Source organism: Schistocerca piceifrons, chromosome 8, assembly GCF_021461385.2.
Source record: "Schistocerca piceifrons isolate TAMUIC-IGC-003096 chromosome 8, iqSchPice1.1, whole genome shotgun sequence".
Taxonomy (NCBI): Eukaryota; Metazoa; Arthropoda; class Insecta; order Orthoptera; family Acrididae; genus Schistocerca; species Schistocerca piceifrons.
The window spans coordinates 442,825,796-442,849,099 of NC_060145.1; positions in this window are offsets into that span (position 1 = coordinate 442,825,796).

Consider the following 23,304-nt stretch of genomic DNA (forward strand, 5'->3'; position numbering starts at 1 on the left):
ACACTGTTTAAATAACTTTAACCACAAAAGGTACTGATTTATGTTATATGTGAAATGAGAAACTGTGATTAACGATGCATGTTTCTTTCATAAATAGAGCATTATGTGCTCATAAATTCCAAGCTCTGTGTGAAACTATCTGGACACTCAATCAATGATATGAGGATAAAGTGACTCAAGAGTTGGAATATAATATAAAAGTGAACTGAAAGATGGTGTAAAAGCACAGCGAAAATGGACTGTATTTCACAGTTGATGACTGACAAATATGTCCAGTAAACTAGTATAGTTTAAAAATTTCCAGCATACATGGTGAAAATGTGATAAAAGTGGAATGTAGTATGCAGTGATTCCTGTCATAAACAGTGTTAAAATCATGAACAAAACAGACTTCCTATGGATGGATAATCCAATGTGGACTGTGTTAAGATGCAATACTTGTGTGACAGTGAGCAGTCAAATGCTACAGGTGACGCAAGTGCCAACATAGGAATCTCAAAAAGTATCACCGCAATGTATTTGCACCGAATGCTTACCACAGTGAAATAGTGCAGTGCAAAGTTTGTGAACAAGAAATAAAAGCATTAATTAATAAGAAAAAGTGGAATAAGTGTTGATAAAAGCTGAAATCTTATTTGAAGGACTGGATCTCATATGTTCAAATACCTTATCAGCCGAGATATAAACAGTTTACACGTATGATCGAGGAGTGAATGAAGACTACTAGCATTCCCTTTCAGCCTCTCCTGTACGTGTAATTGTTTAATTATGTAAATGAACTGATGCTTGGTGAAATGTTTGCATGTCATGCGTGAGGCACAGTGGCAACCTGGCATCCCAGACCGCACAGCTGATGGGCGCTGTGCGACGACCAATCTTCGGCTTTCACTGCTCATGTCAAAGCTCCGGTCACCGAATCGTCACCCCATGTGGCATGCTGCTGCTTACACTGCTGCCGTCACATACTAATGACTCGCCATCTGCATCTCAACAATTTCATCACTACCAAAGAGGATTTCTTTAACAAATTGACAATACATGCTTTTGTACGATGAAATGAGAAACACATAGTTAAATGTTAAATGTAAACTTTCTTTTCACCAAACATTATGTAAAGGTGATACTCATAACAAAAAACTGATTTTTAAAACAAATATATACAAACATAACTGTGTTGATTCTGTAAATTGTGTGCCAGCACATTACAAATCTACACTTGTGTTGAGAACACAGGCACATACAATATGTCGATAAATAACACAAGAACGGAAAGACAAAATGAATGTGTGTGTGTGTGTGTGTGTGTGTGTGTGTGTGTGTGTGTGTGTGTGTGTGTAAGCGCGCGCGCGCGCGCGCGCGTGCGAGCTCACTCGCATGCGCATGTAATGAAACTATAAAAAGTGTACAACATGTTCAATGTAATTTGATTTAATGTACTTGTCAATGTGATGTAAAAGTGAACTTTCGGACGACTATATGAATTAATAGTGAGTATGTTCACTAAAAAATGCTCACGATGTTTGGGTCCCATGTGGTGGAACACCACGTATGTTTATTAAAAAAAATCAAATGGAGTTTTTGCATTCTGATGAATAATTCGTCATGTGATGATAGAAGTGTTAAAGTGCAATGTGTTTTTGTGCAACGAACATTAACATTTGGAAAAAAAAGAAATTATTTTTACAGAAATAAAGATTATGATATAGAACCTTCATTATTTTATCTGTGTTGGTCAAGAACTCCTTTGTTTTGCCTTGCTAATGAAAAATTATTAAAATAATATATTACCTTTCATGAAAACAGAAATATCTCGGGTATTAACTGTCCTTTTAAAATTGGTACATAACTAAACCAGCTGCTATCAGGCCCCTTGTGAACTAATTTTTATTACAACATTCCGTATAATATACGCAGGTTTTTATTAATAATAGCAGCCACTCACACAAACTTAACCAAAGAAGGCAGTGAGATCCGTGTTGTGTTTCAAAAATTGCTACGTATGCATTGCAAATATCCAAAGTCTACATAAATGCTTCTGGGAATATTGAGTTTGCTTAGCAGTCTCATGCTAGCCAAAATCAGAACCCTTTGCTACTGATGATTTCTCTTTAAATCAAGTACCACCCTAACTACATGCATAATTTCACAAAATATTTCATTAGCATCTAACATGTGACTAGAGTATGGAACACCTAGTAGAAAACCACAATGAATGAAATATACTTCTTAATTACTGTAGAAACGTTTGTGAAAACTACAAGAATGTACTCATCTTAGGGATAAAATCCTTACAGCAATTTATCGGAAAACACTGGTTTTTGTGGTTACAGGTCCTTGATCTGAAATGAGCAACTTCTAAATTATTTGTGCACCCACCAAAAGCAAAATGCAATAATAAAATTAATGACATTCAACTTGCTATACTCTCACATACAAACAAACTTACATCAAGAAAATGTACTGGCACAATAAACAGTAGCAGAGGTTCTAACACACCATGAGCAATGGCACATCTGAGGCAAGATGGGGAAGCGACCACCTTAGCAAAGATTTCAGCATACCAAAATTAGAAATGCCAAAATTTACAATCTGTACACAAGAACAGCCAGGATTTATATGCAGCATTCAAACAACCCAAGGGATATACAGGAGGACAAGAAAGAAAACAGTACCAAATCAGTCTATACAAAAATCATTCAATGAAAGTGAATACCAATGACACAATAAGCTTCGACTGAAGTCATGTACAAAAAAATTAGTTGGTCAACCCTTACATAAACATAAATAGACCATTCACAAAGGAAAACAGCAACAAATCATTTTTGAAATGTACTTGAGGACAATATTATGGAAATGGAAGAGGATGTAGATGACGATGAAATGGGAGATACGATACTGCGTGAAGAGTTTGACAGAGCACTGAAAGACCTGAGTCGAAACAAGGCCCCAGGAGTAGACTACATTTCATTAGAACTACTGACGGCCTTGGGAGAGCCAGTCCTGACAAAACTCTACCATCTGGTGAGCAAAATGTATGAGACAGGCGAAATACCCTCAGACTTCAAGAAGAATATAATAATTCCGATCCCAAAGAAAGCAGGTGCTGACAGATGTGAAAATTACTGAACAATCAGTTTAATAAGTCACAGCTGCAAAATACTAACGCGTATTCTTTACAGACGATTGGAAAAACTGGTAGAAGCTGACCTCAGGGAAGATCAGTTTGGATTCCGTAGAAATACTGGAACACGTGAGGCAATATTGACCCTACGACTTATGTTAGAAGCTAGATTAAGGAAAGGCAAACCTACGTTTCTAGCATTTAAAGACTTAGAGTATTCCAGTCAACAATGTTAAAAGCTTTCTCTATTTCAAATTCTGAAGGTGGCAGGGGTAAAATACAGGGAGCGAAAGGCTATTTACAATTTGTACAGAAACTAGATGGCAGTTATGAGTCGAGGGACAGAAAAATTCGGAGTAGGTATTAAAATCCATGGAGAAGAAATAAAAACTTTGAGGTTCGCCGATGACATTGTAATTGTGTCAGAGACAGCAAAGGACTTGGAAGAGCAGTTGAACGGAATGGACAGTGTCATGAAAGGAGGGTATAAGATGAACATCAACAAAAGCAAAACAAGGATAATGGAATGTAGTCGAATTCGGGTGATGCTGAGGGAATTAGATTAGGAAATGAGACACTTAAAGTAGTAAAGGAGTTTTGCTATTTGGCGAGCAAAATAACTGATGATGGTCGAAGTAGAGAGGATATCAAATGTAGACTGGCAATGGCAAGGAAAGCGTTTCTGAAGAAGAGAAATTTGTTAACATCGAGTATAGATTTAAGTGTCAGGAAGTCGTTTCTGAAAGTATTTGTATGGAGTGTAGCCATGTATGGAAGTGAAACATGGACGATAACTAGTTTGGACAAGAAGAGAATAGAAGCTTTCGAAATGTGGTGCTACAGAAGAATACTGAAGATTAGATGGGTAGATCACATAACTAATGAGGAGGCACTGAATAGAATTGGGGAGAAGAGGAGTTTATGGCACAACTTGACTAGAAGAAGGGATTGGTTCATAGGACATGTTCTGTGGCATCAAGGGATCACCAATTTAGTATTGGAGGGCAGCGTGGAAGGTAAAAATTGTAGAGGGAGACCAAGAGATGAATACACTAAACAGATTCAGAAGGATGTAGGTTGCAGTAGGTACTGGGAGATGAAGAAGCTTGCACCGGATAAAGTAGCATGGAGAGCTGCATCAAACCAGTCTCAGGACTGAAGACAACAACAACAACAACAACTACAAAAAAATGAAGAATTCAAAATAACACTGCTAGTTCCATCACCACCATAAAATACCATGGATTTTTTATTTTCAAAAACTCTGACCGCCATAGCAAAACCTCTCACTGCATCACACAAAAAAACCACTCCTCCTCAGTCAAGTGGAACAAATTATGCATTTGTGTCACCTACAGACAACAATTAGAACATTAAGGATAGACCAATTAACTACTTATAAGGAATGCAGAAAGCTTACAAACCCAGGCAACAGAGCTCAGTGAGCTTCTAACAATGACAGAAAATGTATCACTTTCACCTTACAAATGTTATGATAAAAAGTGTATTCCAATTAAGAAACATGTAAATGCACAGAACTGGTCGAAGAGGCGGAAGAACAACCCTATTGTACATATTGTCCAGTGAGGCTAACAGCTATCTCTAATTTTTCATTAAGAATATTAATTTGTATTGGTCGATTCTGATTCATTGTGGCCTACGCATCAAGTAGAATTGTCACCTCAGAAAAGGTTATTCATTCCCCTCAAGGGCTGACAAAGAATCTGCTGCCAATGGGCAGAATGTGTGTAATCAATAAGGAACAATGGGGACTATTACTTGTCGACTGCCACCCACTTGCCGAAGAAAGCTCTCTCTTGCATCAGCACCCAGCTAGCCAAGGATGTGTTCCCTTCCTGACTCCCTTGTGAAGCTAGGACAAAAATGGTAAAGTTCTGTATCAAAAGTGACCATCTCTTGGCCACATGACAACTAAACGATGGCTTTGCAAACCATCCTGGGTACATCCAGCTGCAACTCATACAAGAAATAACCTCCATATGGTCCATGAAAATCTTCATCTTCTCTTCAAACACACGTAAAGATACAACTTGTCTATCTTAACCAGTCACAAATTTCACCTTGAAATAGGGTATCATGAGATTCCAATCATTCAGTCTGAAATGTGTGCCCTTGTGTTTCGTGGCAAACATTGGCCACAAGTTACATATCTGTTGATAACTGTGATACAGTTATGTGGTGTCATTGTCACAAATGTCTACAAACCACCAAATGCACTCTGGCCTGATTTTGTGTTAAGCACAGCATAACGCCCTGCAATTTATGTACGCTGACTTCAATAGTCACCATGAACTTTGGAAGTACTCTGACAATGATGAAAATGAAAGCATGCTTGCAGAATGGGCTGAAGAGAACAATCTTCATCTATTGTTTGATGCCAACAATCAAGGTACTTTCAGGTCAGCTGCTTGGGGGAATGGTTAAAATCCTGGTTTCTGTTTTGTTAGCTGCAACGAAAGTGGCTTTTCCATCAACACCACAGGAAAGATGATAGATGCCTTTCCTCACAGCCAGCACAGACCAATAATAATACAAACTGGTTGCACAGTCCCTGTCACATGATCAACTCCACATGCCCGATGGAATTTCCAGGGAGCTGACCGGATGAAGTTTTCGACAGAACTGGATAAGAACATTTGTTGGATTCCTTAATCGTATAAGAACTACTGGCACTTCACCGTTTTAGTAACAGTAACAGCTAAAAAGTGTATGCCACGAGGATACTGAAAAGAATACCTCCCAGCATGGAATGATGAAACACTGTACCAACTCTTCCAGCAAAGTGGAGGCCCAAAGAAAGCCACAGAACTTTTGTTGAGCTTGGAAGAAACAGAGAGAAACTGTTGAAAATATTGACTTCACCCACTCTAACAGAGAAGCATGGAGCCTCAAGAAAACTGTGAGCAAGTGCACCAGTATGCAGGAAACATCCAGAAGTAACACCTTGCCAAAGTGTTTCTCACATCATTACTACATCAAGAGTGGCTCCTGACAAGAAAAATATCAAATGTGTTAGATTGAAGCTCCATAATGTGATAAGGATGGCATCTCCCTAATCTGAAAACTCACATCCCTTCACAGTTTCAGGCAATGGCATGGGACTGAAGGATCTCTAACCCTTTAAGGCAGCTGAATTTGATGGCATCCAGCCACAATTCCTTATTCATATGGGAGGATATCCTGTGAAATTGTTGGTAGAATTCTTCACTCACACCCTGTTGACTGGTCAACTTCCATTGGACTTCAAGAAGACAAAGATAATCTTTCTTTTGAAACCTGGCAAACACAGCAACAAGGTAGAAAGCTATTGCCCTATTGCAGTTAAAATCTTCTGGGTTATTAGGCCACGTCATGTTTCTTCTAAAATTTTAGAAGAAACATGATGCGGCCTAATAACCCGGAAGATTTTAACTTGAGTGACAACAAAAAAATGGTTCAAATGGCTCTGAGCACTATGGGACTCAACTGCTGAGGTCATTAGTCCCCTAGAACTTAGAACTAGTTAAACCTAACTAACCTAAGGACATCACAAACATCCATGCCCGAGGCAGGATTCGAACCTGCGACCGTAGCGGTCTTGCGGTTCCAGACTGCAGCGCCTTTAACCGCACGGCCACTTCGGCCGGCCTTGAGTGACAACAGCCACAAAAGCCTGCAGACTTACATATTGCCCTATTGTCCTCCTTAGTTGCTGTTATAAGCTTTTTCAATGGCTGATACATAAAAGAGTTGGGTTGTTGTTGGGGGAGAAGACCAAACAGCAAGGTCATCGGTCTTATCAGATTAGGGAAGGAAGTCAGCCGTGCCCTTTCAAAGGAATCATCCCGGCATTAGCCAGGAACGATTTAGGGAAATCACAGAAAACCTAAATCAGGATGGCTGGACGTGGGATTGAACCATCGTCCTCCCGAATGCAAGTCCAGTGTGCTAACCACTGCACCACCTCACTTGGTAATACATAAAAGAATAAGTAGCTCTATCGTAGAGCATATTTCAGTTGATCTGGCATGCTTCAGACCAGATGTAGCTGCCACGACCAAGTATTGTCTCTTACATCCTTCATAAAAGCAGAATATCAAATGAAGCTGAAAAGATCTGTAGAGATGTGAGCTACTGCTACCTTCAACACGGTCTAGAGGGAAGGCCTTATTTGTTCATATAGAATGATGGCCCACCTGCTTAACAACAGGGTAAATTCTAGATAATCACTGGAAGCAAGATAAGAAAGGAGAGGAAGCTTAACAATGGACTGTTCCATAGATCAGTTCTCTCACCATTACTGATCAGCTAGTATTTATCGGACCTACCTGACACTTTGTCCAGAAAATTCTGCTATACTGACAACCTGGTTCTAGCTCTACAATGCCAGGAAATGGAAGCAAAAACAGGAGAGATCCTACCCACAGACTTGTCTGTACTGGACAATTAGTTGAAAATTTGGAGACTTCAACCCAGGGTGAGTAAAACAGAGGTGTCTTGCTTCCATTTAAATAATAATTTGGTGAATATGAATTTAATGTAAGTTTCAGAGGCAGAATTCTTGTCATAATTGGAACCTAAAATATATTTGTGTCATCTTGGACCACACACCATCCTTCAAACAGTACCTTTTGAACCTGGCTCAAAAGCTGAGGACTCCAAACGAGATCTTTCATACGTTATGCGGAACAACTTGCCGATCTTCAGCAACCACTCTCTCATCTTCAGCCTTGAGTTTGGTGTACACAAGTGCTGAGCATTGTGCTGCTGTTTGGATGGACAGTCATCATACAAGGCTTGTTCACATCTAGCTGACAACTAGAATACTACAAGCACATAATATCCAGTACAATCAGATCTACTCCACTTCATTGGCTTCCACTGTTAACCTGTATTATACCTCATGATCTATGCACATCTACTGCCCTTAAGAAGGAATTCCACAAGATCTCCAACAATCTACCTGTGCACAGTGACCTGCCAATTTTGAATCTTAAAAGGCTGAATTCATGCCACCCAATCCTGTGTGATGCTGCTGACATTGATGCCAAGGATTTTAAATCTGTTGATGAATGGAAATGTCGGTCAGAAGCAGTAACAGATGTGTATCTGTGCATAACATCTCTACAGGTGGTAGACTTCCAAGTGGATCCCAACTACCAAGCAAGACCTGGACTGCCCTGAAATGAATGAGATCAGGCCACAGCCAAATGGAAAAAGCTGCCTAATCCAAACTCTGAATGTGCATCTTCACACCAAACTGTTCACCACATCGTCAGTGACTGCAAGATTTGAGCCTGTCATGGTGATGATTGCTTACTGCTGGCAACTCCCTATGCAGTGCACTGCACTGAAGGGCTGGGTATCCAGTTGTGAGACACCAGCCTACTGCATGCTGCCTGGTCGCAGTGATGCAGTTGCACAGCTGCCGCCGAAGACTGGAGCATTTGCAGGTTGCATCCAGTAATGGAACCAATGCCAGGCTCTTGCCATCGCACTGAACAAGATTCAACTAATCTTAAGTGTTGCTATACACCATCCTGCAGCCATAAATGTGCCTAGCTGAGAATGCTAAGCAAGTAACAGCCACAATCACAGAAACAACTGAAAACAGCAAAATATTTCTCTTAGTGTTCACTTTCAGGTGCAGTTGAAATGGAGTCCTTCAGCAACATCCTAACATTTGTATGGGTTTTACTGTCCACATGCGTTGTGAGTTTAGTTTGTAAGATGTCCACTACACTCTCAATAATGGAAGATAGTGCATACACGGGCAGTAATAATCCACTTATGGTTTTACAGAATCAGAATCTTAACAATCTTGAATTCCAGGAATAGACAAGAGCAAAGCAAGAGTTACCAACTGACCGAAAAGCATATTTAAGCAGTTGTGCAGCTCTCAATTAGCCCATTATATGCTAACTTCTTCAGTTACATCACTGTCATATCTAGTGAACCAGTTTTCTGTTATATGGTATCCCACCTCGACAAGTTTGAAAGCCTGCCAGAAGTCACGGATCCAGACAACAGCCACTAGTTAGCATTCCTAATATTTGCAAATGCTGCTGTCACTGCCTCAGCACTACACGTGGTCCATGCCCCACACACCAACCGTCGGCACCCACGGCCACGCTATAAAGCTGGAGTGCAAAGGTCCGGACCTGAGTCGTATTTCGACTATGCTATCATTTGATTATTATATGCAGAATTGTTTGGTTCTGTGTGTTGCTATGTCTAATGCTCCCGATTTGGTTTCCACTCTGGACTAGTCATTCTGCACGTCACTTTGCTGTTTGTCCATAGCTGTAATTGCTTTTTGTGGTTTTCAGCAACTCACCATCAACACCCTTGGCCGGTTGGCCAGTGCCTCCTGGTTGTGCACAATTCCAGTTACTAAATGTTTTTACCTTCATTTCACGATTATGGTTCAAATGGTTCAAATGGCTCTGAGCACTATGGGACTTAACATCTGTGGTCATCAGTCCCCTAGAACTTAGAACTACTTAAACCTAACTAACCTAAGGACAACACACACATCCATGCCCGAGGCAGGATTCGAACCTGCGACCGTAGCGGTCCCGCGGTTCCGGACTGAGCGCCTGAACCGCTAGACCATCGCGGCCGGCTTTCACGATTATGGATGGCTATTGAGGCAGCATGGCTCAATATTTCTGCAGGGGACTTCTGATAACTTGCCGAGTCTGTACCATGTGGAATTGCTGTGCTGTGTCAGACAAAAGGGGATCTGACACAATATTAAGAGGTATCCCATGACTTGTCACCTCAGTGTATGTGATACCACAATCGAAATCAAGGGCACTTACATGATATTAAGAACCTTCAACATCGTAGCACGTCAGCAATCGTTGGTTAATATATTAAAAAACTAGAAACCCGCCTCGATTGCGAAAAAAGCACCTAGTGCTAACCTAGGTTTCGGCGTAGATAACTACGCCTTCTACAGAACAATAAAACCCACAAGTGCCTAAGAAGACCTTCGTCAATGATTAAAAGAACACCATAGCTATACATTTCTAAACGGAAAAAAGGAAAACACAAACAGTACATATGTACAAAGTCAAAACCACTACTTAACTTAATGGTGTACGCTCCACCTCACACCGGCCTATGTTCGATGGGCCATGACCCGCCATGAACTGCAGCTACAAATGGTCGCTCTCTTACACGCCCGACCCGCTACCTATGCACATGCGCAAGACAAGGGAAGTTACTTGAATGCACATGCGCATACGTATACAAGAAAGTTTATACATGGGTCGTGGCTAACTAGCCCATATATTCCCAACTGTGGATCAACGTATATAAAAAAAATTGAATGGATAGAATAAGAGACGAGCTAAATAGGAGATGAAACCTAAAAATAACCGCACACGGTTGCTTATGCTAGGAAAGAAACATATATGAAGCTACCTATGACAACAGGAGGAACTCTTAAAAACTATTCCTAAAGCCAATAGTTAGCTTGGGGGGGGGGGGGGGGGGGGGCTGAGAGGGGACGTGATCTAAAGACCTTTTACGATGAAGGTGATTTTAGCCTGTTGAACACCTCACGTTTTATCCCCTATATCTTTATTACCACGACGTCTTTAGATTACGTCCCCTCAGTCACCCCCCCCCCCCCCCTCCCCAGGCTAACTATTGGCTTTAGGAATAGTTTTTAAAAGTTCCTCCTGTTGTCATAGGTAGCTTCATATATGTTTCTTTCCTAGCATAAGCAGCTGTGTGCGGTTATTTTTAGGTTTCATCTCTTATTTAGCTCGTCTCTTATTCTATCCATTCTATTTTTTTTTTTTTTTATATATATATACGTTGATCCATGGTTGGGAATATATGGGCTATTTAGCCACGACCCATGTATAAACTTTCTTGTATTCGTATGCGCATGCGCATTCAAGTAACTTCCCTTGTCTTGCGCATGTGCATAGGTAGCGGGTCGGACGTGTAAGTGAGCGACAATTTATAGCTGCAGTTCACGGCGGGTCATGGCCCATCGAACATAGGCCGGTGTGAGGTGGAGCGCACACCATTAAGTTAAGTAGCGGTTTTGACTTTGTACATATGTACTGTTTGTGTTTTCCTTTTTTTTGTTCATAAATGTATAGCTATGGTGTTCTTTTAATCATTGACAAAGGTCTTTTTAGGCACTTGTGGGTTTTATTGATCTGAAGAAGGCGTAGTTATCTACACTGAAACCTAGGTTAACACTAGGTGCTTTTTTCGCAATCGAGGCGGGTTTCTAGTTTTTTAATACACTTACATGATTGTTTGTAAGGGATGTGGCCTAAACCTCGGGGTATGGAGTATTTATAATATTTTGGATAATGAATGGAGACTTGTAAGTAGCAATAAAAAGTTTCCAATTCTGACCTTGTTAAAAACCTGCATAATGGCGACTTTTATATCATTTTCTTTAAGAAAAACATCTGACTGAAATATATTTTTTCCTTTCCATGAGAGCTGGTAGGGGGAGGAGGTGGGACATGGCAGCCCTCTTGGCCATGGGTATGGGTGCCTATGATGGAAATGAACAGGACACATGATGAAAACAAAGACAATGTATCTTTTCTTCTCGAGCATGAACCACAAACAGTACAAATGATCAATAAGCAATCTTACAGAACTACAACATCCACATTGCAAATGTTGCAGAAATGTGGATATTAGACGATTAGTGTACAATTCCACAACACAAGGCTCATGTTTGACACCACACAGACAAGAGTAGAGGGGTGAAAATGTACACATGCAACTCGTGGGCTGTGCAAGTATTTCCAGTCACAAGGAAATTCTTACGACTCGGAAGCAGTATTTATACAAGTCATACTCCACTCTCACCAGCTCATGGTCATGTGGCTTTGCAACCTAGTAGCTTAAAACCTACCAGGAGCTACTACTAGCACACAGGCAAACTTTTCCTGTCAATGTGTTATCCTGCCAACTCTTCACTATCTGGTGTACTTGACAGCTAGTGTAGTCAACATTGAAATGCACTTCTCATATCCCAGTCTGGCAACTCTGAAAGCCCACCAGACAGCAAGGAATGGAACCATGGCTGCTACACAGGTATGTTACATCCATGAATCACGGTACCAAACAGTAGCACCACACTCAGTTGTGTATTCACTTTGCTATCATCTCATTGTCGAAAACACTGTTGCTTGTTGGTCTCAGCTTTCACTACATCTCAGGTTCTCTTTCTTCGGATTACTCATTGGAATTTTTTTTTATCTGTACCACCATCTCTACTTCTCCATTCCTCAATGTTTGTGTTTTCATTCTGCAATCCTCTTTTGACTACCTCAGGTCAGTTAGTCTAGCCTCAGTGAGTTTCTCTTAAATCATTCCAGACATTCAGTCAAATCTTGGTCACAATAGTACTCACATCACTTACCATAATGCAGCTTGACATGGAAGAGCATCCATAATTTTAAAGGAGTTCACAAAATTTTGTGAAATTTAGTATTCTTAACAGGTACAGGCTTGACTTCTCCTCCTCTAAGAAGATATCAAATGTATACCCATTAATCAAAATTTCTTCCAAATTAAACTGTTCAGCATAACAGCTCTCAACATACACAGTAACAAAGTAATATCTACGTAATCCCTTATATAAAATAACATAATATTATGTCACTGGACATGCACAAAACACATAGCAAATGGGAGGGCATAAGATTTAATGTTTAACATTTGACATCAGTTCAGACACAATTTAAGGAAAGAGAGAAGTTTTCAATCATGGCGAGCCACAGCCATGTAGAATTTTTTGAAATAATAAACTGTATACTACTGTATTGTTCTCCTATACTATCTAGATTTCAGCTTTTATGCAGTTATCGACTACGATGCTAAAAGTTCTTAGACAAGATATGACATGTTAATGATTTAAGAACTTTAAGAGTTATACTCAATAATGGCATAAAAGCTTAAATCTAGACAGTACAGAAGAAAAATACAGTAATGTATAGTCAAATGGAGGTTTATCATTTCAAAAATATAAAGAAAGTGATTTATAAACTGCGATAGCATCATCATCATCGTACCATAGTCATATGCTTAACCACAAGAAGGCAAATTATTACTTCTCTTCTTTCTCACCGATTGTAGCCACGAAAAATTGTCTGGCTCCAAATAGTGAGCCTCCACATGCATATGTAACACCAGGATAATAATGCCACTTGACCGTTTCTTAGTTCATAATAGAAGAAAGAATACTCATTACCTTTTGTCAATTCACTTCACAATATTCTTAGTTCATAATGGAAAAAAGAGTACTGCTTACCTTTGTTGATCCGTTTCACATGAAAGTTTAATACACACTGTCAGCAGCCATAATAAATCCAGACAAAAGCAGCTTCTTCACATTTTTCAATCAGCCCTGAGGAATTTAATTCACTATTTAGTTACATAAACAAAGGAACTGGTACAACAGAACCATATAGTTACGGGTTGACTGGTGGGGGGAGATAAGCTGGGATGGTGGTGAGAGGTAAACTTCAGGTGGGGGTTAACAGAATAAGACAAAAAGTAGCTGTTGTTTCTATTTACATACAAACTATAATACAAAATTTATGGTTGTTGGTTGGCTGACTGGGGGAGGGGATAAAACAGTGAGATCATCGGTCCCCTGATCTAAGGTGGCAGAAACCAAGAGAGGAACTACAGAAACAGCACAGTCCAGTCAAGCGGACAGGAAAATGGGCAAAGAGGTAAAAGGAACATCAGGGCTGCAGGAGGTGGGGGAGGCGGCAGGAGAGGAACAGAGAGAGAGCAGGGACCCCTCGGAGACACTATGCATGTTGTGGCACTCACAATGCTGCTGACCCTTCCTGATCCTCACACCATGCCATGATCACAACACAATGGGGACACAAGTAAAGGGGAAACAAATCAGCACGAAAGACAAGCAAAATTGTAGGGAAAATGGGTAGAATTTAGGGAAAAGGAAAAGGGGGAGGGAGGGAGGGGGGGGGGGGGGGGAATGTGGCCGGTGCGGAGGCAAGGCCAAGGACACCATAGCCAGCACCAATGCGAGAGACTTCAATTCCAGAGGAAAATTCAGGCACTTACACCTGAGAGGACAAACTACCTTCACAAACAAAACTGAGGAAAGGCTTAACCACCACAAGAGTCATCCAATAACCCACAGGACAAGGCGAGTGGTTAGAGCATATTTAGTGTGAAGGGCCAAAAGCAAAATTCAATCACTGTGAGGAGGGCCCCGCAACTGCAAAAGGGAAAGGGGGCGGGGCAGCAGCCAATTATGAGATATAAAAACCATGGGTCAACCTAGTATGGCCGATACGAAGACAGTGCGGGATGACAGATCCCAACTTGGAGTCGCTGTCAGAAGAGCACCTCGAAGGTCATTATACAAGGGGTAACCCCCCCCCCCCCCCCCCCCCACAAGAGTTGGCCACCAATTGAGCAAAAAGCGATTCGACACAAATCCAGTCCCCAGAGAGGTCGCAGAGAATTGGAGGTGGGAGGCAGGTGACCCCCCCTTCCCCCCAGCCAGACAATCAGCAAGCTCGTTACCTTATACCCGGGATACCCATATGGCCAGGAACCCGAAGTAAATCAACCAAACATGCAGCAAAGTCAGGATAGGTGAGAAGGTCATGGATCATGGATACGAGAGACCAAGGCGTGACAGGAAAAGCACTGAGCTACAGCCTGAAGGGCACTTATTGAGCCCATACATAACAAAACTCGTGTGAGGGAAGATCCTTTAATAAAGCAGAGAGCCCAATAGATGGCCATCAGTGTCATCGTACACACGCCACACATGGCAGGCAAGAGATGTACATGAAGGCATATCACACAAGATCGGCAGATTCAGAGCCATCAGAGTAAAATACATTATCGTCCTGAAACTCCCGTAAGAGCAGGTGGAACAACCAACCAAACACCATTAGAGCAATGGGGTCTTTTGGACTCTGGATGTGATTCATCCGAATCCAGGGTCGAGGAACTAACCAAGGAGGGATGGTAAGGAGGCAATGTGGGGAAGAGGACGAGGGGAGATGGAAATTGTGACAGAGAGAAACGAGGTGGAGCCCAACTGGTAAACTCATCCGAGGGTGGGCAGCCAACGAGCAATGTCTGAAGCTGCAAAAAGAAAAAGAACAGAATGAGGAGTGTGAGCAGGGGAAAAGTGGATAGTGACAGCATAGGAAATCAGGAGCTGGGACTACTGAACCAATACGGAAGGGATCACAGCATCAATGAAGAAACTACTGACAGGGCTAATTCGAAAGGCACCATTGGGCAGTGATCCCAGTGTCAATCAGAAGACTATTGGTATGGCTAGTGTGAAAGGCACTGGTGGCTAAATGGATACCACAATGGTGAACTGAGCCAAAGTGCACCAGCATGGAAGAGGCAGCTGATGCATAAACTTCACAACGATACTTTGGACGAGACAGAACTAACATCCAATAGAGGCGGAGAGGAGTCAAACAATCCATGCCACAAGAGGTGCGGGCAAGGAACTGAAGGACATTGAGTTTACGAAAGCAACCAACCTTCGGAAGGCAGGTATGGGGCAACCAGGTAAGCCTTTTGTGAAAGAAAGACTCAAGAAACTAAATTGGGGGACCACGGTCAGGTGTTGCAGTGTCAAGGTACAGCTCCGAATCAGGATGGACTATAGTACGGAGACAGAAATGCACAACCCTCCACTTAAAGGGAGAGCTTTGAAAACAGTGTGAGAGTGTCCATGTGGAAGAATGGCACCCTGGAATTGTTGCTCCACATATGCCAACGAGTGGTAGCTAGCCCAAATTTAGGAATCATCGACATATAGAGCAGGGCTGCTCAACAGTCCAGCAGAGGCTTCAAGTCCATTGTAGTGATGAGAAAAAGGACACATGATACAGAGTCCTATGGAATGCAATTCTCCTGGGTCTGCAGAGAGCTGAAAAACAGTACCAACCCACATACTGCACAGATGGTGGGACAGGAAATGGCGAATAAAAATTAGGAGGGGGCTCCAAAAGCCCCACTCATGGAGCATAATGGGATGTCATGGTGCCAAGATGCGTCATGGTACTTACGAAGATTGAAGAACACTGTGACAAGATGGTGGCACTGAGAAAAGGCCTGCCGAACTGCAGTTTTCAATCAAAGCAGATGATCTATCAGGACCGTCCCTCCCGAAAGCCGCACTGATAGGAAGATAAAAGATCTCAAGATTCGAGGGCCCAACTGAGCCGACAAACCACCATCCATTCGTGCAATTAGCAGGGGACACTGGTCAGGTTCACTGACAGGTAACTATGACCAACTATCAAGGGACAACGGACCATTGCCCAGCTTAAGGAAAGGAACAACAATCCTGTCTCTCCAATGAGAGGAAAAAGCCTTGTAGCCAAATACACCTGGAGGAGGTATTGTCATTGTGAAGGACTGAGGTGCTGAAGCAATTGATTATGGATGGAATCAGGGCCAGGCACTGAATCGTGGGAAGAAGAGAGAACCAGAGGAAGTTCCCAAACAGTAAACGGTTCATTGTAGGAGTCCACCTCACAAGGTGTATAACTTAAGAGGGAAGCTTCAGCCCACTGTTTCCAGAGGAGGGAGGCAGCTGGATAGAAGGCTGGTGCTGATGCTGTCACAGACTAGGTCATGATGTGTTCTGCATAGCCCACATCTGTGATGAAGGGACAAAAGAACTTAGGGAGGGGACAAAGCATTCCCAACATAACTACTTGCTCTGTCTGATTAAATACTGGGCTTTAGCAAGAAGACATTTAAAGATAATATGACTGGCAAAGGGCGGGTGTCACTTAAGATGTTGCATGGTGCAAAAGCGATCATGTGTGACACTGACAATAGCCATGCTCCACCACAGAATTGTCCAGCAGCAAATGGGGCATGTCAAGCAGGCAGTGGTAATGCAGGTGGCACGAATTATCTTATCGGACAGATCACAAAAACTTCTTCAATAGAACCTGACAAAGAAGGTGTAAACATGACCTGGGAAGTACAGGGAAGTCAATCAGCATGTCGGAAAGCCCAATGGGGTAACCTGGCCATCAAGAGGTGGGAACTGAATGAGAGATTCAACAAGAAGTGGTCAGCATTCCAGTGTAAGGAGGGAAGAGGGGGGGGTGGGCGGGGGGGGGGGGGGGGACTGAGCAAAAAAATCAATGGCAGAGGAAGTGCCGTAGGCAGAAGTGAAAAAGAGTAGGAGAACCATCATTAAGAAGGCACAGGTCATGGTTTGCAAGAAATTGGTCAATAAGGAGCCCCCGACTAGATAAAATAGCACTGCCCCACAAAGAGTGACGGGCATTGAAATCCCTAAGGAGGAGAAGGGGAAGGGGAGTTACTGAAGGAGAGCAGGTAGGGCAGCGGGTTAAGTGACCTGTCAGGAGGAAGACGGAGACTGCAAACCAAGACTGCAGAGTCTGAGTGGATCCAGAAGGCAACTTCAAGATAAGAAGGGGGATCCATTTCTAACAATATCCATATGGACCAATGTGCAAACGCCACTAGAAGTCTGCAAAGGGGCAACCCAGTTCTGACATAATCCACAAAATTTACGAAAGGTCGGAGAGTGAGCACCAGTAAAATGAAATTACTGGAGAACGACACAAGCTGCCAAGTAAAAGGAAATATTGGATTTCAACTCTGCATAGTATCCATTACAGTTCAACTAATTAGCACGGAACAGGGATCCAAATGGGAGGCAAACGGGCTGGAGTCAATCACGCCACCAAGTCACCAAAAAGGACGGTGACATCCATAAATAAGAGGTCACACACAGACTTCAAGGGGACACCAGAGGGGCCTTGTTTCTTCTTGTTCTCTTTCGTAGGTGAATGAGGACAGGACACAGAAAGAGAGCACACTTCTGCAAGATCCAGGAAGAGGGAGGGTGGGTGACCTTAGGATGTATGGAGTGTGAGTCCTGTGGCCAAGTTGTGGCAGTAAGCCTCCAGACACTGGGAAGAAGGTGCCCCATCTCCGATGGATACCAAAGATGAGGAACATTTCTGAGCCAGCGAGGGGGAGGGCCACCTGGAAGGCAGGGCGAGGGAATTGCAGAGGAAGGTGAGACAATAGGGAGGTGGGATTGAGGAAAGGACATAACAGAGGCAAAGCTAGATGTCACTGACACAGGGTGAAGAATGTCACATTTCTGATGAGCATCAGTGTAGGATGAACTGATTAAGGGGCTTACACTCCTATATCTTTTTGTCCTTCTTATAAACCAGCCAGTTTTTTGGAGCTTAATATGTTTCATACGCAAAGTATCCACCCTGAACCACCCAGCCTGATCAGGGGCTCTCACCGTGCATGTCACGCAGCCACAACATGGGGCCGTACGGCATGGCAGCTGTTACCGAGACTTCCAGAGCTCCAGAATGACAAGCAACCACTCCTAGGCAAACACAGGGAGGCAACAGCTCAGATATCAGAAGTGTGATCCCTGTGTTGTCGTGGGGCTCAGCCAGATGGGTACATAACAGCACCACCACACAGACTGGCTGCATGTGCTGGAGACCTAGTGGGGTATGTGGAGGGGGGGGGGGGGATTTAGAAGGGGAAGTCAAACCCCAAAGAGGGGCAAAAAATGCCAATAAGGAAAGGTTAAAAAGAAAAGGCAAGGGAATCAAAAACCAGAAGGAAAACAAGAAACTAGACAGATAGCCAGGCTGACATAAGTTAGAAAACCAAGAGAGGAGTAGGAGGGGGCAGAGGAGAAGGAGCAAGGACAGGGGGGAGGGACATGGGGAAGCAAGTGCAGCCCAGGAAGAAAGAATGGGCAGCAACAGCTCAGAGCCTCGTGTGTGCCAAGCACACACTCATGAAAGAGCTGGGAGCTCCCTGGGGCGAAAATACGGGATTTATTGTTTATATTTCAGTGTCTAGGTGAGCGGACCTCAAACACAAAAACAAATGCACACTGTCCAGAAAGAAGACCATACTCGGGCTTAAAACAAAACCACAATGCTATCACATTATGGAAGCAATCCACCAGGATAGACCACAGAGAGACACGTGATGACATGATCTAAATGGTTCAAATGGCTCTGAGCACTATGGGACTTAACATCTATGGTCATCAGTCCCCTAGAACTTAGAACTACTTAAACCTAACTAACCTAAGGACATCACACAACACCCAGTCATCACGAGGCAGAGAAAATCCCTGACCCCGCCGGGAATCGAATCCGGGAACCCGGGCGTGGGAAGCGAGAACGCTACCGCACGACCACGAGCTGCGGACATGATCTAAATAACTCCACTACTTTTAAATAATTGAGGTAGATGTGAACTACACTTTTAAATTAGCATTGATTACTGTGTACACCTCTGTACACAACAGTAAGCAGAGGTGGGCTATAGAGTGGTGTGGCAACTGTCATCGTAGCAAAGCTGGACAGGAGCAGTAACAATGCGTAAACAAGTTAACACAACAAACAGAAGATTTACTTGACTTATTTCTCCAAGCATACAAAGACTCATTTCAAGTACCGCAGCAAGAAATAGAGTTCAGTTGTCAACTTCATAAGGAAGAGATGCCAAGCACTTGTGGAGTGAGTGGCTGCTGCCAGCTGTCCTATATCGTGGCAGCAGAGGCCCCTTGTGGTATATTACTGCTGAGGGTGTGCCCTACTGGGAATGCACCATTCAGTTCACCAGATCACATGCGACCACCATCGTTGTCAGACAGAACTGGCAATTATGTTGCTATGATGCTCGTGGGGTGGTACTGAGGCATGATACCACATAGATTGTTCAGGATGACCCAATTATTTCAATTATCATGTATTTTTCAGCAAATGAGTTAAGAAACTAATAAGAATTCCAGACATTACAAGAAGAGGAAATCTAGACCCTCATATACTGCCAAAAGTCTTCGAGCAGATATTGAAGGTGTTTGACAATAGAAATCATCACAGTGAGCAGTGTCATGGAAGTTTGGCATTCCTCAAATTGTAATTCAATCCTGGGTTAGTAAAAAGACAAATGACATTGAAGTGACTATTGATGGTGGTCGGAAACCTTGTCCCAGTATTCAAGCAAGAAGCTGCTATTGAAAAATATTTGTTGGCCCATTCCAAACTTGGATATTACTGTGATCTTAAAGAACTCTTATACTTAGTTGGCAAATATATTGAAGTAAACAAACAGGTATCACCATTTAAAAATAATGTTCCTGGAGATTACTGGCATCTGGGATTTATGAAGGGACATCCAAGATTGTCGTTAAGGAAAGCAGAACACTTACAGAAACAGAAACAAAATGCAACTGATCCAGACACTGTTTATGACATCCACAATAGTTTGCAAAAGTAATGCAATGAAAAAGTTTAACAGATAAAAATGAAGGCTATTTCATTTTTAAGGCAAATGAAAGTAATTTTCAGTGTGACCCTTCACGTCCCCTTCTCATAGGTGAAAAGGGTAGAAATCATCAAGAATATCTCGAGGTTCAAGCAGAGAATCAACTATCCTTGCCTGCATGTCAGGAGATGGCTCTTTGTTACCACCAATCGTTGTTTTTCAAGGTGTTGCAGTTCAGGCACAGTGGACCCCAGATAAAACTGCATCTGGTGCACTCTACACAATATCTAAGAATGGTTGGATGGAAGAACCGCAGTTCTATTCATGGTTTACCTAGCAACTGATATCATTTGTAAATGAGCTTTGAGAAAGAAAAGAACAGCATGATCAGAATGTTGTGTTGGTTTTTGATGACCATAAGAGTCATGGAAGCTTAGAATATACTCAATCATGAATAGGAATCAATCAACCACATAAAACAAGAGTATTCAAGGATATGTTGACTCATGAAAGGACAAAATAATGGGAAAATATTAGGGCTTAAGTTTATGATGTAGGGATCGGCCCATGAATCCAAACAACACCAGGTGCAAACCAGCAAAAAACCTTCGACACAACAAAATGAATAAAGTTCATAATCATATTTGCAAGTTCAATCATATGCAAAGAGTAGTTGTGAGAAGTATCTAGCTTCAATCAATGTTTGTACGTTCTCCTTGAGTACACACACACACACACACACACACACACACACACACACACACACACACACAGTGAGGGGTACCCAACACAGAGCTAAGCATGAGTCTGTCCACAATTCAAGATCCAATCACAAACAATATTGCAATACTCAGGATATGTATAAGTAAACAGAGTCATATTTAGCTTTGAATAATGACACAATCAAGTAGCTTAAGAACTAAAATCAGAGTATGAAAGCAGACATGTATATGCCTTTTTATATTGTTCATACTAGCATATGTCTTCCACACTATTTCCTAACTGTCCACCCAAACTAACCTACATACATAAAGACCTAGAAGATTCATTTACATATGATAAAAAAATACATACTGATTTAAAGTTACATAATGATCGGAAAGTTAATCCCTCTACATACATTTATGCTGAATAACACTGTCTTTAGCAGTCTTGGCTAACGATACACAAATATTAGTCACAACACAAATCCAGTTGACAGATGCTCGAGAACGTTACACAGCACCCATGATGTCTTGGAAGGTCACTGGTCCAGCAGGGTACAGCCACACAGCAGTGTGGGGAGTGGATCTGCCCACACCTCGCAGTTTCCTCCTTAGAGTTCTCATCACACACTCCAACGGATAGGTAACTTTCTGTCTAGCATTCACGTCAAATCCCGAAACATTGTTTGTGTACTAAATATGTTGTTCAATACCTCCTTCACATCACATGAGATATGTTGTCCTTTTTTCCTTTTAAAGTCAGTTATATGGGATTTACGTCAGTTGAGATTAAAAAGTGTTCATATATGAAACATTAATAATCAGAGTTAAATGCAATAAAAAGAATGTACTAATAAGGTGATACATGCAGATATGCTCAGATACTACTCCTAACTTTTGCAGTACAAATTATGAATATTGTCCCATTTCAAAATTGCAGAAGGATCTACTCACTTAGTCTTATGGCATATATGTATCTAATTCTAACCCACATACCTGTATAGTGTATCATAGATTTTACTCAGTCTATCGATAAGACAAAACTTTTGAAAATCACAACATCTTACATACTAAGTTCATGATACATAAAACACTGTTATACAGTTTTATGAATCTACAGATAGATTTAAACTCAGTCAATGGGTAAGAAAGGACTCTAGAAATTACAAGATCTTACATACTAAATTCATGGTATGCAAATCACAATTACATAGTATCAAAAATCTGCAGACATAGTGAATATTTTTTTTTCCAGACTAGGTATCATTACGCATTCACGTTCATATATCTTGTCCTCTATACTAAATGTTAACAGTAGTTGACATTTTACATATTTGCTTTGCTTATCACTAGCTCCTCTTATCTTTATATGTGCAATGGGCATTTCCACAAAATTCTTGCTACACTGTATCTCATCTCTAAATTGCTCAGATATGTCACAAATTGGGCTACCTGTATCAATCGAACAGTTCCCTTCCCACTGATCAATCTTCATTTTAATGTAAGGACACCCAAAATCTGAATCATCATCTCTGCTATTGGACACTTCATGTAAAAGGTTACTTTCAATTTCATCGAAAGGTACATCTACCCCGTTTTTGGAGAGTTTTATCAACTTTACTGGTATCATAGCATTACTTTGGTTACTCATGTTGTCAGGTAATGATTGAACACACTGAATGGATTCCATAGCACAACTAAGATCACTTATTACAGAAGGAACACAAAATATATTACTGTCAAAATTACATTCCCTACTTAGATCTACTTTTACTTCATTCCACCAATCTGGATACAAATTTTGACTACCCACACCTAACTTACTTCAGAATGCACATTTATCTATGTTGTTATAAATTTGGCCTCAGTTGGACCAGCGTTCGTGCTGGACGTGCAGACCGCGTGAGACGACGCTTCATCCAGTCCCAAACATGCTCAATGGGGGACAGATCCGGAGATCTTGCTGGCCAGGGTAGTTGACTTACACCTTCTAGAGCACGTTGGGTGGCACGGGATACATGCGGACGTGCATTGTCCTGTTGGAACAGCAAGTTCCCTTGCCGGTCTAGGAATGGTAGATCGATGGGTTCGATGACGGTTTGGATGTACCGTGCACTATTCAGTGTCCCCTCGACAATCACCAGTGGTGTACGGCCA